The sequence below is a fragment of the Myodes glareolus genome, chromosome 24, assembly GCF_982192425.1.
Source record: "Myodes glareolus chromosome 24, mMyoGla1.1, whole genome shotgun sequence".
Classification (NCBI taxonomy): domain Eukaryota; kingdom Metazoa; phylum Chordata; class Mammalia; order Rodentia; family Cricetidae; genus Myodes; species Myodes glareolus.
In genome coordinates, this window is record NC_142049.1 from 5346523 (window position 1) to 5364442 (window position 17920).

Genomic DNA, 17920 nt, shown 5'->3' on the forward strand with positions numbered 1-17920 from the left:
GGGGTGGGGCATGAAGAATCCCTGGAAGGTAACTTGCCATCTAACCTGGATTACTCACGAAAACCAAGCAATTGATTTTTCCTCAAAAAGATAAACGCTGAAGACCAACATGGATTGATGTCCTCTCCTTCCACACATGCCCATGGTACAGGTCCTCTCTCTGAGATCCAAGCACGGATGCACAGACACAGATAACCCAAGTGGTTTAACAAATAAAATGCACATGGATCTACTGTTTGCTGCCCACAAGAGAGTCACTTTACATCTGAACACACAGAGAATGAAGTTAAAGGAAGTAAGCAAGAATTAGCTACAAATGAAAATCAACCCAAATGCAAAGCATCTCTAGCTGTAGCAGACAAAATGACGTTAAATAAAAACTGTAAAAGAAAAAGGCAAAGGTCTATAGCAAACATATTATTATTATCTTTGAAGATATAATAATCAATATATACACATCCTTATCAGAGCACCTCTGTATAATATTAAGCTTATGTTACTAGATCTAAAAGTGGTGTGGGAAGTCCCTCTGTATCTGTGTTGCCTTTATTAGTTAATGAATAAAAAATGTGACTTGGCCTAGAACAGAGTAGAGCTGGGCAGAGAAAACTAAACTGAATGTTGAGAGAAAGAAGGCAGAGTCAAGAGATGCTCTATAGTCACCAGAGAGGACAGACGCGAGCTGCAAGCTGGAATCTTGCTGGTAGACTATGACCCTTACGGTAAAATATACAGTAACGGAAGTGGGTTAATTCTAGATGGAAGAGCTAGCTACTAATATGCTTAAGTGATTGGCCAAACAGTATTGAAAATAGTATAGTTTCTGTGTGATTTTTTTCAGGAATCTGGGCAACCGGGAGATAAACAAGCAGCCTCCGACTACCTTAATAAGATAATAGGACAGATCATCCAAATAGAATTAGTATAGATTTATCTATAGTAATAACAAACCTGTGCTTAAAATACACTTTAGAACAAATGGATCCATCAAATATTTGAAGAACATTCCATTTAAAGGCAGTAGTATTTATTCTTCATAATATGTGTATAGAAATCAATCCAGGAAAGTCCATAGATGTGAACACCAAAAGAGCCCTACCTCATCTATGATGCCTGAAACCATATCAATTGTCCATTATATCCGCAGTAGAATGAAAGTTGGACATAAATATCAGGAGAAATCTTGAAAACACTCACAAATGTTTGGAAATTTAACATAAACTGCTGGGCAGCCACTGAGTCAAAGATCAAATTAAAGGAAAAATCAGAAATGTCTTGAGACAAATAAAAATAGGCATATGGCACACTTAAATATGTGGGATTTGACATTAGTAGTCATGATACATTTGTAAAATAATACTAAATACAAAAGGAAGAGCTACTTCACAGAAACAACCCAGCGTTATTCTTCACATTACTGGAGGGAAAGAAAATAATTTCAAAGTAGAAAGAATCAAAATCATAGCGAAGACTAACAGAGTGGAGATTATAAAAATAAATATAAAATGTAACACTAACCCCGTGTTGCAAATGATAAGCTAATTGATAATTCTCCAGCCAGGCTACAAAGAAGACAAAAATAAAAGTGGGAGATCATAACAGCTACCACAGAATTATCAATACCCAAGATACTAAGAAAAACTACATGTAAGAATGGGGTAATCTAGAAAACAACGGAAGGATTTCTGGAAACATGCAACTTTTTAAGGCATATCTAAGAGAAAATAGAAAATATGAAAAGACCAATAGTGCAGATATACGCTTGAGTTAGTGAGAAAAATTTTCTCTTGATAGCCAAGACCTAGTTCATTGTTGAATTTTCAGAGGTACTTAGAAAGGACTCAGATGTCATTCTTTCTCCATAAGTCCTTCCCAATAAATTAAAGAGGATGGAATAGATACTTCTAGGCTAATTTTGTAATTCAAAATTATTGTTCTTGATAGATAACCTGACAGCTACTATGCAAGAAAAGAAAACTGGAGGCCATTAGCCCTGATGAATACAGATAATATCCTTAAAACATGAAAACTAAGTGTAGCAGCATATTAAGTATGAGTCAGTATAATGAAATGGGGATTATTTCCAGGCTGTGATGCTCATTAAATGTGTGCAAATCAAAAAATACTACAAATCACAACAACAAAATGAAAGTTCCAAACCACTTGATCATCTTAATGAGTAAAGAAAGACATATTTGGCAACATTCAACATTCATTCATAATAAATACATTTAGTTGTTAAATTAAACTTAATTACTAAAAAAGATATATTTAAAATGAACATATATCAAGGTTGTAATAGGTTAAATTAGCATCATACAAAGAGATAGAAAGTTTGTTCTGTGGGCAGAAATAATACAAGGATCCCCATCACACCACTGTTTATCCATACAACCTAAAATGACTCAGAGAATCAACTAAGCAATAACAAGGAATTAAGGCATCCATATGAGAAAGAAGGAGATACCCTGTTTTTTTTCTCTCTTTACTAAAATTTAAAAAATGCCACAAGTGTTTTGATCAATTCAGTAAAGGTACATGTTAGGAAAATGTATAAATCTATTGCATTTCTACATACTTGTGATGTGTAAAAGAAAAAAAAGCATTCCTTTTTACAAAATTATAAAAATAGTTTGGAGCAGACAAAACTAAAATTGGAGAATATGTGGACACTGAAAATTACAAAATACATACAAGGATAATTGATTAATACAAATAAGTGAAGAGGCAGATCAGGTTCAGATACTGAAATTATTCTCTTTTCAAATTTCCAATGTACCCTAAGCAAACAAGATGCTCAATCAAATCCCTTTTGAGTCTCCCACATCGTGATAAGAATAAAAAGCAGAATTCATAACATCTCAGGAAACCCAACAGAATCCCCTTAGTCATCAATTTTCTGTCACTTCAGCAAGTTACCTGACACAGTACAATATTTTGTGTTTGGGTGGGGACATCATTTTGGCTCCGAGTTTCAGATGTTTTGATCCACACCAAGCTTGTCCCCATTGCTCTCGTCTTGTCGCAAAGGAGAACATTGTGGCTAGAGTAGGTGTCGGAAGCGGGCTGCTCATCAGATGATATCTGAGACGATGCTAAGGGGCTGGGTTCCCGTCCTTCAAGGAAATGCCTTTATTGTCATCTTAGGGCTTTCAGATCCTCTTCCTTCAGTGTTCCCTGATCCTTGGGTGGTAGAAAGTTGATGCCCCATCTAGAACTGAGTGCTTATGATCACATATTCTCAATCTTTGATCAGTTAGGAGTCTTCACATTGCTTTCAGCTGTGAAAAGAATCTTTCCTAACCTAAGTCAAAAGCAGATCAGATCCTGAGTCAGCTCTGGCCTCCTACTAAAGGTGACAGTTTTATATAGATAGGCACATAGAGAAATTGTTCGATAATTACAGATGCCAAGATTTTAACTGAAAGCCATCTGCAAGCCATTATTCACCAATAGGAGCTGACTGTACTATTAAATTAATACAGTTTTATAACTAGACTGGAGAGGTGGCCCAGACACTAAGGGCACCAGCTGCTCCTTCAGAGGATGCAGGTTCAATCTCCATTAGACAAGTTTAGACAAGTGATGGGGAACAATCATCTCGGACTCCGTCTCTGAGGCATCTGATATCCTTTACTGGGCTCTGCAGGCATCAGACATGCACATAGTGACGCAGGCAGAACATTCACACCCATAAAATAAAAATAATAAATTATTTTATTTTAAAAATTGGAATAAAGAACAGCATGCATGTATAAATATACATATCTTTCTATAAATGCATATGTGTGTATACATACATCATATATGATGTTGCATACATGAATTCTATATGGAAGTTTCCAGATGGAGAAAACTGGAGAAGATATTTCCTACCATCTATACCTATATATCTATATCAATAATTATACACTTATCTATATATACAATTATTGAGATATTATTTTCATAATGTTTTTAGAACCAATAAAATCACAGACTGCTTTACAAATTTACCTACATCCTTGCTCTTAAACTGTTTTCTTTTATAACACTGATATACTAATAGAAATTTTTGAGAGTTTGCTCTTAAATTTCCTTAAAACTCATGATCCAGAGTTTAATATTGGGTTACATAAATTAGAAATTAAATGCAACTATAAATTACCGAAACTTATACTGTGCAATAAATATACAGTGATGTGCTGACGATTATGAATGTCTATTAAATCTACGGGGTAGAGACGCGATATATTGGCCTCTCATGTTGTATCTCTCCCTCATATTGAATTCAGGAGTTGCCTTCATCATTTGGAAATTGGCATGGCAGTTATATTTTCATCAAAAGCATCAGCAAACTCTACATGAGAGTGTGATTTACGATTTTGCTGATTGTAGATTTAAGAGAGTGTGGAAGAAAATGTTAATAAAGCAAAATAAATTTGAACCTGTCAAGAGCAGAACCTTTACATCATGAATAACACAAATAAATGAAGGAAATATGCATCCATGATTTGAAATTTATTAATAAATTAGCAAAGAAGTCACTCGCTTTCACTGACAAGTGAGTGAAATGGCCACATAACTCTCCCTTGTTTCCTTCTTATGTTACTTATTAACATAGCCAAAGCTTCATATAAAATTGATACTGAAGCTACTGTCTCTTGTCATTTGGTACTTTGGGTTGACTGCAAATATGAGCAAATACTGGATGTGTCATGTCAAAAAAAAGTGTCATCTATAATACCAATGACTGAGTGGAATTTAGAAAGCAATATTATTTATTAAACTATCATTTGTAATTTTTATGTTAAACATGTTTAAAATTGTAAAGTTTACTTTGCACACATAGAACGGTTTCCTTGATCACTAACCTCTTTGCCTATATAACATGGAAAATTGTGAATGAGACTATTACTATCTTTAATTTGAAATAGTATGGGAACAAATTGGGCTTATTAAACTAAGGGCTAACTGGAAAAAAATGTAGAACAAAAAGCAAAATAAAAAATACTTGTATTTTTGAGGGTATTTTATATGCACCGTATTTTAAAAGTTTTATATACTGTGGACAGTATCTCAAATTTCAAAGGTACATCACGGCAATTCCCCAGGTTTTAAAGTATTCCTTTAAAATGCCTTAAGTAATAATACCCTAATAAGCAATTATTTATTAATACTTTTCCTGATTCCAAATCTGTCCTTTTTAATAGACTGCCTATTTTTTTTAAATTTTTTTTGTCATTCACCTTTTGTAAAATGAAGTAGGAAAACTATGGAAAATATATTTATGATTCAGAGCTAAAATTTTCCATTTGTATAAAAGATTTAAATGTTCTATAATTTATCTTGTATTTCTGAAGGTTATTTAGTATTTTATATCTATGTGTCTTCAGGCTGCATATCTGTATGTGCATCATGTGCTTGTCTGGTAACTGAAGAGACCAGAGAAGATGATGGAATCCCTGGAACTGGAATTGTAGATGTTTGTGAGTTGCCATGTGGGTGCTGGGATTTGAACCCAGGTTTGCAAGAAAATCATGTGCTTTTAACTGCTAAGCAATCTGTATACTTGATTGATGTGGGATTCCCCTCTGCATACTACGAATATGTTTTATTGCCATTGGTTATTATAGAAGCTGCTTTAGCCAATGGCTTAGTAGAGTAAAGCCAGGTGGGAAATTGGAACAGAGATATAGGGAGAAAGAAGGTAGAGCCAGAGAGACACCATGTAACTACTGAAGGAGAAAGACACCAGCTGCCAGCCAGAGCTTTGCTGTTAAGCCATGGCCTCATGGTGATACAGAGATTAATAGAAATTGATTAATTTAAGATACAAGAGTTAGCTAGAAAAATGACTAAGCTACTGACCAAACAGTGTTGTAGTTAATATAGTTTCTGTGTTATTATTCAGGTCTGAGCAGTTGGGAAACGAATAAGCAGTCTCCGCCTACACTTCATTGCTTCCCTCTACCCCTCTACTAGGCTCCATGTCTTGTTTGATGTTTAAAACCTATTTAGCTCTTAAATATATGTTTGATAGCCATTTAGGCAAGAAACTGCTCTTGTCTGGACTGTTGCATAAACTGGATATGAAGAACTCGCAGAGAGAGGACTGCTGAACTTGCCTAAAGGTGAGATGGTCTTTCGGGGTTCCTGATTTATAAAAGAGTCTATGAGACATTCTACAGGACAAGGCAAAAAGTGACTGAACTGTCTTTGAATTTTCCTGCTTCATGGAAATATCTGCTGAATACTATGGGCCTGTAGGCTGAAGATGAATGCTCCAACGGTACAAAAAAAAAACTTTGGGTGACCATTCAGACAGCGAGATGTCTCTGTCATTTCCAGAGTTTTGAAAGTCATTTCTAGAGTTTTGAAAGTTGTTTATTTCTTGTTTACTTAGGTAAAGTTGCATTCTTAGTTATAATTACAATACAAATGCCTCTGACCTACAAGTCCCTTGTCTACAGATGGACAATTCCTGAGTTGCTGGAGGCTCTTGTTTATGGGAGATAACAAAGCCACATGTTTTCGCTCCCCTAAACAAGTTTAGTTGGTCGATCTATTTCAGATGTGCTTGATTATACACAGGCAGAAACTATGTCAGGATGTGCTCTTCCTCCTGTTTAGATGTAGGCAAGAGACACATAGGCAGAAAGTACATGCAGATGTATGCTTGCTCCTGATTGGACCTTAAGGGAAATGCAGTGAATTATGAGTTTTGTCTTCCTAAGTGCCTGCAAAACATGACTCAGAGCCATTTCCTAGGAACCCAGGTATGGCCTTGCCCAGAACCCAGCTACCTGGCCAGTATTTAAATAAAACTTGCTTTAATTTTGCTTGAAACTGTGCTAGTGAGTGGTCTTCTCCTCAACCAATGGAAATAACATTCTCTGGAGATTCAGACCACTCACCCAAAATTCTAAAGCTGGACTTTCACTCTGAAACTTCAGAGCTGAGGGGCCACTTCAGCAGGCATGTGCTTTGAGATGCTTCAAGACTCTGAGGCTGTCTTTGGTTTTCAGACTATCAAAGAGAAATGTCATGCTGAGAAATGCAACAAACATCCACGGAGTCCTCTTGGTGAGTTCTAGTCTGTTTCTGTTTTGTGGGATCCCTAACTGGAACATGAAGGAGGTTCAATGGAACCCAGATATTCTTCCTTCCAGGACAAGTAGTGAGCCTGCCTGCTTGGTTGTGATTGGTTGGAAAGCTTTGTCTATTTCAAATGGAAAGTTGCTGTTTGTCTTGTTAGAAAATTGTGTCTGCCTGGTATGTTGGGAAGTTTTTCTGTCTGTGCTTTGTAGTGTTCCTGTAAGTATTGTTTAAACATGGAGCTGAGATCGAAATAAGTCGAATATTTTTGCTGTCTCTGCTGTGACCAGTTACCAGCTACCATTTACCACCACTGCCATTGTTGCTTTAATAGTTGTGGCTCAGAATTTATCTCTGAGCTTTATGGCCACTGGATTTGGGTCGGCAGGAATTCAGATGTCTTCTTAGTGTAGATAACATTAACTTTGCTTGATGCTGTTCTGCTCTAAAGTTGGCTCTAAAGTTGGCTCAAAAGTTGGTTATGAGTCTTGCTTCTCTAGACCCATGCTTGTTCTAAAGTTTTCTCTATGTCTTGTGTCAGTTGACCCTTCTGACACTGTCACAGGGAAAAGAAAGCAAAAAAGAATAACCGAAAAGAGTTAGACTTGGTTTATATGAACATTCTATACCTCAATAAAATTTTATTTTATTGGATATGGTTAAAAATCTTTAAAATCTATGAAAATTTAACTTATAACAAGGATTATGGGGTTGATAGTTAAAAATCTGTGTATAGGTAATCTTAAAGGAACCATGTAGCATAATTCCATTTTGGGATATAAGCAGAATATGTATTGTGATCATCTTTAGGCCACCACATGGCTGGAAGCCATCTATGCTAGGACTGGAAAGGGTGGATGTCATGTGACTTCACCACATGACTAGCAGTCATCGTTTCTAGGGCTGAAGAAGACAGGTGTCATGAAACTTCATCATCATCTTGACAAAGGTGATACATGGAGTGGGCTTACCAAGGAGGCAACAATAGGTCTCCAAGATATTTTGAATTAGGATGGATTGTTTTTATATATATCTTTCCCTGAAAATAAGGCTTATGAAAGACAGGATTTAGAAACAATGCTTGTTTAAAAAAGATATTAAAGTTGTAACTTCACGTATTCTCATGCAAAAATGTACCTTCCCCTGACAGCCAAACTTGGAAACGTAAGAGTCACCCAGGTGATATCACTTTTAAAGACATGAAGAGGTCATTAGGATCAGCTGAGATTTGCCAGTGTGTAGTGGGGCTAGTGTTCCTAAAGAGAGCCCAGTTGCAATGGTGAGCTCTAGCAGTTTTGAAAATGCTGCTGTCATGTGATAGTTAACCCAAGCACCAGACACAGTGAAATGGAGCATGCTGGAGTATAGACGTCAGGCTGCATATATGCTGTTGAGGGTGTGGTCAATCCAAACCCTTTGAGAAAACCCAAAGGATTGTGAATATATCCTACACAGTGAGTTTTGAATTGTTTGCACTGTTGGAACTTGGTTTTGCTTTATATTGATTGTGGCTGTGCCCTTTATATTCCTTCTGGAAGTAAAAAAAAAATGGTATTTTGTTTTTGATATTCTGAAACACACAGATGAGAGATTTTAAACTCTATAAGAGAAAATTTTTGAGTTTTACATAATTTAAAATTAAACTCTTGATTTTTTTAAGGAACTGCTTTTAAAATATTTAAATTTATAATACCATGGACCATATTAAGTTTATAAAATGTTTTCTATTATTAATATTTAAACTTAAAATATATAAAAGGCTAAAAATTAAAGTCACAGTTATGAGCACCTAATACTAAGCACCAGAAATTAGAATAGTCCTATCTTATAATACAGCAAGACAATGACCTAAGCAGTCTGCAAAAGGCTTGGAGTAATTTCTCAATCTACGGGTCACGACCTTTTGCGGGCTGAAAGAGTCTTTTACAGGGGTAGCCAAGGAACACCTGCATGTTGGATGTTTGCATTGTGATTTATGCATTGTGTGGTGAAATTAGAGTTGGGATGAATTTATACTTAAGAGGTTCACCATAACATGGTGAACTGTTGAAGGGCCAAAGCATTGGGAAGGATGAGATCCACTGACTTAGTGAATGTCTCTTTATCTAAGGTCTATTTGAGCTTAAGAATGTATGTCTATCCTTGTCTTTGATATTAAAAGATGCTCCAATTCAGAAATTGTCATTTTTAAGGCTAAAAACAGTGAAAGATGACTAAGACACGGAACTTAATAGTCACATCATGAAGGATCAATTTTTTTGTGTGTGTTTGGAGCTATACTTGCAGTCATGGTAGATACTAATATAATTAATTACAGAAAAATATATTTCTTAGCCTCCTATATATGTTTTCAAGGTTAAATCTAGGTTTGTTTAGCTTAGATACACTTAATATGCACTTAATAGATAATGTTCTTCAAAATTATCATAGATCTGATAGATGCGACATTTAAAATATTCAATAGAAAATGCTTGCTATAACAGAGACCTTTTCCTCCTCACAAGGACTCCAAGGGTCTCCAAAGAAGATGACAGGGCACCATGAATACTCCATCTGGATTATGGTAATGCTAACCATAGGGCAAGGCTTCCCAAATGCTGGACCTCCCATCAGGACCTGATATGGACAAGAAGGACACTGGATATTATATTGTCCTTCTTTGACTAGATAAAATTAGGTCAGGTGTCCCCTACTCCCGAGTCCTCCTCCAAAGGAAAGCTCTCATCTCCTAGACCTGACAGCTGAAGGCTACTACTGCTCTGGTACCAATGTCCCCAGTGCCAAGGAAACCACAGCAGCCTGGGATGACCATCTAGGTCACGGGCTAGTCTCTGTCTTTTGATACCCAGGCCATTTGAATTCTACTTCCTGCTACAATTAATCCTTGTCAAATTACTGATGGTAGTGATGGCTAAGCTAACTATAGCTTTGTGAGCAAAACAGATAGCCAGGGTCTTCCTCAAGGCTGTAGTCACCTTGTAAGTTCATTTCATAAATAAAAATTAGGCCCTGCTATTTCTAGAGTCACTAGGTCTCCTGTTGAGAAATGGTAGATAGGTTTGCTTTGTCAGCATGCTTCATATCAAAAGATAAAGCCACTACAAATGTAACTTTCCACTAAAGGAACATGATTTGCAGTGATTGTTCTCAGTAATAGCTACCTGTGTCTCTGGTAAATAATCAGATGGAAAGAAAAAAATGGGGGGGGGGAGGTTAAACTATATGCAAGTTGTAAGGGTATAAGAAAATGTTTTAAGATATATAAACGCCTGAGGAAGTGAACACTTAAGTAAGTTCTGAGTATCTCAGAAAATGATTTAAGATGTGTAAATGCAAATTATAAAGGTATAAGTAAGTGATTTAAGGTATGTAAAAATGAGCAAGATTTCAGATGTCTTTCCGCTTCTATGATAGTTTTACGCTAAAGTTTCAAAAGTTTAGAGATTCCATATCAGTCAATGGCGTGTTGTTAAGCTGGTAGAGCACTGGCTAGTTGTGGTTCAGCCACAAGCTCCTTTGCTTATCGTCTAAGTATAGAGCTAAAGGTGCTTCTTAGAGAGTTAAAAGCTCTTGTCTGTCCAATCTATATCCAGATCTCAGTGCAGAAGAAAAAAATTATTCATGCTTTTAACACAAAGCTGTCGTTTTTACTAGTACTCAGAGGTGTGAGTCTATCCAGCACTTATACAAACACCTGTTACCTGCTTTTGCCACAATGTGGATTTCAGTATAATTGGAAATACTAATATATCTTAAACTTTTATGTCTTTTTATAAACTAAAAAAAAATCATGTAAGTTTCTGAGAATCTGAGAGTCATAAGAGTTGGACCCACTTTTTACAGGTCAAAAGGACTCCTGATAAGTACAGCCTAACTTTCTGTCTATTCCTAAGAATGAGATCTTCTCTCTCTCTCTCTCTCTCTCTCTCTCTCTCTCTCTCTCTCTCACACACACACATCTCTCTTGGTTCTTGGGACTCCTGTCCTGCCCCAACAACTAGGACTGAGGGCCTGAGGGCCTGAAAGTTCAAAATTTAATATTTTTCTTTAAATCCTTAAATTTTAATTTCTGTCCCCTAGTCTATATCTGTACCGCTGATTTTCATTTGACTGACAGACATCATCTGTAGTAGTTTAAATGTAATTGGCTTCTATAATTTCATATGGAGTAGAACTATTAGGAAGTGTGGCTTTGTTGAAGTGGATATGGACTTGTTGGACAAAGTATGCCATTGTGGGTAGAGTTTTGAGGTTTCCTATGCTCAGGATATGACCTAATATCTGTCAACTTCCTGTTGCCGGAAAGCCAAGATGCAATGGACTGAACCTCTGAAATTCTAGCAAGTCCCACAGTTAGATGTTTTTCTTAGAAGAGATGCTATGGTCATGGTGTCTCTTTCCAGCAATAGTTACAAAAATTAAAACACCATATAAGCATCAACTGCTGAAACAACATGGTCTAAATATTGTGAGCTGTGGCCTTGCTGAAAGCTGATGTGGATCAGCCCAGCTGATGTGATTGCTCCCTGTCTCTTCAGTGGGGTCACTGAATCGGATGCTTCAGATGAATGCCTCATTGCCTTATGTCCTTGGCCTTGACTAGCATCCCAACTCTCTAAGCCCTGACAGTAATGTCCTAGTTTCAACAGGAAGTCGTTATGAAAGAGAGATGTAACCCCTTGTCCCTCAAAAGGCCACAATGTTAGATCAAAAGGATGCTCAATGGCTTATGGGACAAAAGAGTTACCTATGTTATATCAAAAAGTAGACTCATTAGCTGAAGTAGTTCTACAATATGATAGGGTGCTCAACTTGCTCTATGGAAAATAGAAAGGTTATTTTTGTTTTTATACAAGTCACTCAGGAATTATCAGAAATATTCTGGCTGTACCCCAAAATAATTGCAAAAAATGGGGCCTGAGATGAAGTATAGCTAGTCCCCATTCTCATTTGCAGGCTCCTCCCAACAGGAAATCTGATATCAGCCAACACAGAGCCTTTGGCCCTTCTGCTTCTGTTAATTACTGTTGGCTCCTTCATCATTGATGCCTTAACTAAATTATAATTTCTGCCTGGGTACCACTAAGATGAAGGTTATTAGATCATATTATAAACAAATACCCATCACGAAGTCAGGACTTGGCTCAAGATACAACTCAGCGGGGCCATGTGAAAACCTAAGTTTTAAGTTTTAATCTCATTGTCTAAAAAATCCCATGAAACAAAAATGCCTCTGATCTGCAAGTCCCTTGCCCTAGGACAGATAGTTCCTGAACACTGTTGTTTATGGGAGGTAACAAGTCACATGTTTTTGGTCTCCTAAACAAGTTTGGTTGACCCATCTGTACCATATGTACTTGCTCACACGTGAGCAGGAAATATGTTAGAATGTACACTTGCCCCTGTTTGGATTCAAGCAGGAGATATACAGGCAGGAAGTACATCAGGATGAATGCATGGGCTGATGGAACCTCATGGAAAAAGCAGTGACTTTTGGGGCCTTCTTAAGTCCCTGCAAAACATGACTTAGAGCCATTTCGTGGAAACATAGTTATGTACCTGGTCAGAGCCCATCTGCCTGGCCAGTATTTAATTAGAGCTTGCTTCAAATTTGGCTTTAAACTGTGATCGTCATCTTATTCTCAACTGGAGCAATTTTTAAGATCCTAGGTCAACTCTGGCCTTCTCCCAAAGACGCCATTTTTACAGAGTGAGACACAGGGAGAAGGCTAGATAATTATAGACGCTGATTGTCATGACAAATCCACAATGTATGAGAAGGAAGGACAGCTGACTACATCAGAATCCAGGAGGAATCAAGGATAGCCTTCCCCCAAGAGTTTTCACAGGGAGCAGACAAATATCTGTTGTTTGAAGCCACTTCTATTGATGAGACAGCTCTTAGAACTGCACCCCATACTGCCCTCATTCTCATTCATGCGTGTATTCAATACACTTTCTGAAATGCAGATGACATGTCAGGCACTATTCTTATTTCTTCTCTTTTCTTTCTTCTCTGCTAATCAATACAGCCCTGCAGGAGTGGGACTTTATCACTACATTCTCTTGTCGCCTCCACAATTATACACACAGAAGAGCATGCTAATAAATAATTGTTGATTAAATGATTAGATGCCGCTCTTGCTCTTTCTTAGTGAGGTTCTTGTAAAAGTCACTTGGATCTCTAGTGAAGAGTGATATTCAAAGAAATTTTGAGGGTTGTGAGGGCAGAGGGTGGGAAAACACAGTCTTTAACTGGCAATCACAGTTCTATCCAAACAACAGAATATGTGCATTTTAAACAAACAGATCTCAGAGATTCCCCGCATTGTTCTCATCAACCATGCAAATAAAATGCCATTTCTCTTTGATTGTACCTGAATGTTCTTCACTTCATCAAGGTAAAAACAGTCAAGTGGACTTTCAATGAACTTGAAGTAAATGTTTGAGAAAGCCCGAGGAACAAACAGTTCAGCAGAGTGGATAAAATCAAGTCCCACTTGGGTAGCTTAGATTTGCTCCTCCCAGTCCCAAGGACCAAACTTGAGAAAGGATTCAATCTCTCAAAATCTTTGGTCCCTCATTTACAAAATGCTAACAATAATTATAAATTACATATGAAGCATATGTGAAGTTGCGTTTTACGTTGTGTGTTGCACAAAGGTAGATGACAGGTGGTATTTTACTCTTGTATCAGTTTCATAATGATGAGAACAGGAGATAGAAATTAGTTGGACAATAAGGTGAAGGACCACAAAAGTGAATGATTTCTTCCACTGGGTTAAAAGCAGAAAGTATCCTTACACCTTTTGGCAACCTCTTCCTTCCTTGGAGGTCATACATCAGAAGGATATTCTATTGTTACTTTTTTTCTCTCTTTTCCCCTACAGGAGCATGCCTTTCCTGGAAGCCTTTCATGAAGACATTACAGAAGTAGCAAGGCACTTGGATACCAGAAATGGGAAAGAGACTAAGTGGCTGATTGCACCCCCAAGTTTTATTAACTCCAAGACAATGACAGTCCGTAGTGCCCCTTCCTGAGGACCCCTCTGTTTTTCAGACTCTCTACCTTCTATCTTTACCTTAAACTCCTATTATAAAATCTTCCTAAAACCTATTCTCTGTGATCTGTGAGTCTCTTAGAATTCTCAATACTAACTCAAGTCAAAGTTTGTGTTACCATGAACATCTGACTCACTAACTTCTGAGTTCAATAATCATTCAAGAGCTGAAAGCAGCTCCATGTTCTCAAAGACACTACCAGGATTTCCCACGTGGTTAGTACAAAGACTCGTATAGCTAGCATTCATAATCACAAAATCTTAATTCTTGCCTTAGTTTACATGTATTGATGTGACAAAATATTGGACACAGAGTGATTTATAAAGAAAAATATTTTCCATAGATGTAGAGGTTGGAAATTCAAAATCAAGGTGCAAGCCTCTGCTAAGTCCACCTCGTTTCTGTCTCACAGGGTAGAAGGAAGGAAAACACATCAGAGCTGATGCATGTGTTCTGGTGACCGAGCAGTCAATGAAAGGGAACAAACCACCGCAAGTGCTTTTTACAAAGGTGAAAGTCCATTCGCTGAAACTAAATTCCTTGATGACTAAACGGCTGTCACAAGTCCCCAGGTTTCAACATTGACATGTACAGGACCATATTTGGACATATAGACTTCCTGTCACATTTGATCTCTGGAAGCATCCAGTTTTGTTTGTTTGTTTTTATTAACTAATGCACCAGAATGATGACTTTGTTGGAAACGTGCTTGTACTTATCTTGTAAGCCTTAAGATCTAAGTTTGATCTCCCTGAAACCGAATAAAAGAGCCTGAAGTGGTGCCAGGCACATGCCAGCTCATTGCTGAAGATGAAAAGGCAAGATCCTTAAGGCTCTTTAGGCAAGCCAACCCAGCCTAATCAATGAGTTCTATGCCAATAGGTGACCTATTTGAAAATAACGATGATGATGATGACGACAATGATAATGTGGACTCTGATAGAGGGACAACATTCAGCATTGTTCCTTGGCCTACAGATGGACAGACAGACAGACAGACAGACACACACACACACACACACACGAATTTCTCACTAACTCAAAAGAGTAAGATATCAAATATCTTAAATTTAAGAGATATTGTGTATTTATTACCAGATCTATATGTAACCACCGCACAATGGAAGACCAATGTAAGCACTGGTTTTTGTCTCCAAAGAAGCAGTTAGTCTAAGCATTCAAAGATCAGCCTTAGAAACAGCTTAGATCCTGCTGCAGCAAGGGGTTGACCATTTATATGTTTAGCCACAAAACTTTAGAATAGCACATTTTGAACACTATGTAGTACACACTGAGTTATATAAACACAGGTGAAGCATTTACTTTCTTGAAAAACAATTTCGCCCCCTTAGATGGGACAAGCACACTGACAATTTGTTTATGTTCTCTGTTGGCTCATGAATTTGCACCTCCTATGCTACATTTTTCTTTTATCCACTTTTTTGATGCCGGGAATTGAACCCTGAACTTTGCACATGTTAGGTAAGTGTGCTACCATTGAGCAAACCCTCAGTGTGTATTTCTTTTTGTATGGACTGTGCTTTTTCTATAATTAACCTTCCTATCATAAGTATATGCTTATTTTCAAAATTAATAGCTATAGCAATCTCCTAGAAAAAATGGGGATAATATTTTAATCTAATTATTACAACCCAGTACTTTCCCAAATCTCAATTTCCTGTACATTGGTTTTAAATTCTTTTATTATCAGATTATTATTATTTTTTACATTAATCACAGCAAGCTAATTTGCCCTCTACCTGATTTTGTTCCTGTGTGGTATTCCTGTAGAATAGATTCATCAGATTTCATTCAAAAGTGCAAATCTAGAACAAGGTAAGAAAAGATGGGATGATAGAAAGGCTGACTGTATGAGAAGTTAGGGGAGGCAGGATGGTTATGGGAGAAATGCATCTTATAGAATTCTGAAAGAATCAATAAAATTGCTGTGGAAATAACATTGGGCAATTACCTTCTTTTGAAATACATTTATTAAAGTGTTATCCATAAAAATGCCACTGTGATTTAATGTTTCTCTCATTCTTGAATAATAGCTGATGTAGGATTCATGACTGGAACACTTTGAAAATTGTATTTTTTAAAAAGTGATTGTGTATGTGTATCTGTATTTGAGTATGTACATGTGAATGCAGGTGTTTGCAGAGACCAGAGATTGCAAAAACCTTGAGCTTGAATGGAAAGAAAATCATGAGCTGCCAAATATGGATGAATGGTATGTGCTAAACACCATACTCAGGTCCTCTGGGTGGTCAGCAAATACAGCTACCTACCCAATTAATTCTGCAGACTATGTAGAATAGTCAACTTTGTAGTTGACTATTAGTGAGAGGTCAAATTCAAATTGATCATTTTATCCTAAGCAAGATTATTCTTTTCATTGCTTTTTTGGCATTTTATTTGTCTTTGGTATTTGGTTGTTTCTCTGCAATATACTCTGTTGTATATTTATTTTATTCTTCTTTTAATTTATTGGAATTGTCTCAATTCAGAATACAGGCCTTTAGACTAGTAGTTAGTAATACACTGTGATCATTTCAGATATTATACATATTGCCTTTCTTCTATTCTCTACTTCTGAAGCTTCAAAGAACGTAAGGAGATTGCCCCACCCTTCTTTTTCTGGCGCTTCTGGCATCCTTTCCTAATCACAATATATTAGCTCACTGTTCTCCATTCAGTGTTATGCTTTTCAGTTTGACTTCCGTATTTCTTCACTTTGCTTCTCAGCTTTTACGATTCAACTTCATTAATGAGTGACTTGGTTTATCTTCTTCTATTTATTGATTTGCTGCCTCTTGTTCATAGGTTCTTATTTAGTCCACAGTTTTCTATTTTTCATAATACAATATTTTGTTAATTCTTTGAGGATTTTGACTCTATCTTTTGATCACATTCACCGAAGTCCTCTTAGATCTTGACCCCCTACTGGACCAACACCTTCCTCTATCTCCCTTCCCCTTCTAGAAGGGATCAGCTTGCAGCAGGTGTTCTTGCCCTCTGGCTCTTCCTATATTTCTGCCCCCTCTTTTGTGATGTTCCCTGACCCCTTCATGCATGTGCCATTGCTTTGTGCAGGCTTATTGTAAATGTGTTCACTGAAGGTAGCCACCCTGTAATCAATTGTGCGCTGCATTTTGTTCAGATGAGGGTATCTATATTGATCTCTGTCTGCAGCAGAAAGGAGCTTCTTTGTATAAGGGTAGGAAGTACACTTACGTGTGAGTACAAATAAGTACTCAGAAATGTAAGGACAGGTATTTGGAACACAGTCAGAAGTTATCCTGGGTTTGAAAAGTGGCAGTAGTAGGTTTTCCTGTAGCCTCTTATAGCCCTGCCTGTCACGGGTAACTTGCTAAGTTTACACAGCCAGGAATAAATTCCTTTTTACTGAGTGGGGCTTATCTCCAATTAGGTAGCTTAAATCTCCAGCTACCCCTTAGAAGGCAGCTTGACATGCTGGTCATTGGTGAGGGTCATAGTCATTAAAGCTGGGTGGAACTATTGATTGCTTTCTCCATTGGGAGCTTGCACGGCTCCCCTCAGTACTGTGAATGCTAGTCCTCAGGGAAGAGACTCTCAGGTCAGATCCTTCCAGAACAAGAAGTAAGTAAGACTTGCTTGAGGCACCATGTAACTCAGACACCAGATCTGGGGGAACTAATCTGTTTTGTAATCTGTGTTGTCAAGCTACATGCATGTCTATGTTAAACTGATAGCAGTTCTTTACATGTAGCATGGAACACTGTCTACAATTACATAT